This window comes from Bombus impatiens, unplaced genomic scaffold (assembly GCF_000188095.3).
Source record: "Bombus impatiens unplaced genomic scaffold, BIMP_2.2 scf_1843, whole genome shotgun sequence".
Taxonomy (NCBI): domain Eukaryota; kingdom Metazoa; phylum Arthropoda; class Insecta; order Hymenoptera; family Apidae; genus Bombus; species Bombus impatiens.
In genome coordinates, this window is record NT_178262.1 from 4,942 (window position 1) to 7,356 (window position 2,415).

Below are 2,415 nucleotides of genomic sequence, written 5' to 3' on the forward strand. Positions count from 1 at the left end.
AGTTTCCTTGGCTTAACGGGATATTTTAGGAAGTTTGTGCCCCGATATTCTGTCACTGCGAGACCATTATCAGATTTATTAAGAAAAGATGTCCCGTTCAGATTCGAGTCGCGCGAGCGACAAGCGTTCAGAAAGCTGAAAGTAGCGCTAAGCGAGTAACCGGTGTTGAAGCTGTATTGCGTGGAAGCGGAGACTCAGTTGCATACAGATGCTTGTAGCGTGGGATACGGTGCGATTTTATTACAACGCGACAGCGAAGACAACGTTTTTCACACTGTATAGACTTCGCCGGCTGAGGAGAAATACACCAGCTATGAGCTCGAAGTTCTGGTTATCGTGAAAGCGTTGACGAAATTCCGCGTCTACCTGCTCGGTATTTCATGTAAAATCGTTACAGACTGTTAGGCATTAACGATGCGGAAAAAGGATTTATGCGCATGTGTTGCGAGGTGGGCAATTCTTTTAGAGGAGTTCGACTACAAGATAGAGCATAGGCCCGGTAAAAGCATGATGCACGTCGATGCACTGGATCGAAATCCGTTACCTGCGGTTATGCTGATAGACGAGGGCAAGCGAGGGACTGTGGCGCACGGTTGAGGAACGCGCAGCTGCAAGATGACCACCTGCGGCAGATTCGTGACAACATTGCACAGTATCAGGCCAATGGATATGTTTTAAAGAACAGAGTTTTGTATAGAGAAGTGAGGGATACACCGCTGTTGGTCGTGCCAAAGTTGATGCAAACTCAAGTGGTTCGACGAGCCCACGAACACGAAGGGCCGCAAAAGACTTCCACGGCGGCTGATCATATGAAGTGGTGGAACATTGATGGTGTTAGTGACGCGAGTGAAAGTAACGATGGTGAGCACATCTGAGGGCAGATGTGTTTGTTAGGTATGACCGAGTGTAGTATCGTGGATGAGGGGCTTAGGGGGTTGTCGTGCGAATTGTAAACGAGCGGTTGCTGAACGTATGCATGGTGGGGCTTAAACAAAAGATATCAGACAAAAGACAAAGGGTTGCTAAGAAACATAAACGAATTAACAGGAGTATGAGTTGCGATGCCAGAGAGTGCGGATTGCGTTGTCGAGATAGTGTTGTTAGCGTTGTTGAGAGAGAGTTGAATCTGTGTTGACGAGAGTTGTTAATTAATTATAATACGTTGTCGCGATTAGTTTATGTTAAATAAACATTGTTTTCTGTCTAATCCATTTCTTATTAATAAACTAATATGGCGGCACACGACAACAAATACCGCCACTCGACACTAACTTCTACCGGACGACGGTAGCGCAGTGGTCAGCGCCTTAGGTTACGAACGTTCTTCGGGACCCGGGTTCGAACCCGGGTCNNNNGGGGTCGCTGTCGAAGCAGCGACATTTACAGCCAGCAGCTTATAATTATCACGGACATCATATACACCTCACTAAACTAAATATTATTATATTTAGGATACTACAATATGTTTGTTATGATTCAATCAAAAGCGAATGTCGTCATATTGGGTATTGGGTTTCGGTTTAGACTACTTATTTCAATCTAGTCAGAGCGAGACGACCTGCAACGCTAGCGTGAAGTAATAACAAACTAATTATAAAAATGGTAGGTGAATGAATAATTGTAATGTAATTGTAATTAAATATAATTGTAATAATGATATGTAGATATTTGTTAAATAATAAATGTAATAAAATAAATATTAACTTCGGACGGTATTAGAATTCATCGGTATGAATAAAAGCCATATACCATATTTGTGTAGGTAATCGGACCTACGTCTTTTTTTTGGTTTTTTTTTATTATTTATTTGTTGAAATTACAATCAATTCTCGCGTTGAGAATTTTCAGTAATTTTTCTGGCGTGGCGCAGTGACATGGCTGTTTATTTATAATGAGTTAATACTTATTATAGATAAGTATAATTTATAAGTATTATAAGTAAGTGAATGTGCTTAATTTGGATAACTAAATGAATCTAGCGTTTAGGTCTAGCGGGTAGTGCCTCTTCAGCCTGCGAATCTGGTCCGTCGTATCAAGTAGTCCGGTGATTAGGGGGTTTCGGTGTTTGTTGACTCTTTTGCTATATCTGTCGCTATATTTTGCTGTTTCCTCTTTAACTGTGGGTATCTTGAGGTCGCGATGGATTGTTTCGTTGGTAACATACTGTAATATCGTGATATAATGTGTGTTTACAAAGGAATGGAAGATAGAAAAGGCGATTGTTCTTCAACCTGAGCTATTCTCGCCAAACGTACAGAAAGCAGCACAACTAGATGGTTAGAATACGACTCGACTCTCGCAAAACGCAATCAACATTCTCTCGGCAACGCCACTCGCAAGCTCTGCTTCTCCGCTCGCACGCTGCTTCTCGACTCCCCCGCTGCTTCTCGACTCGCACGCTGCTTCTCGACTCGC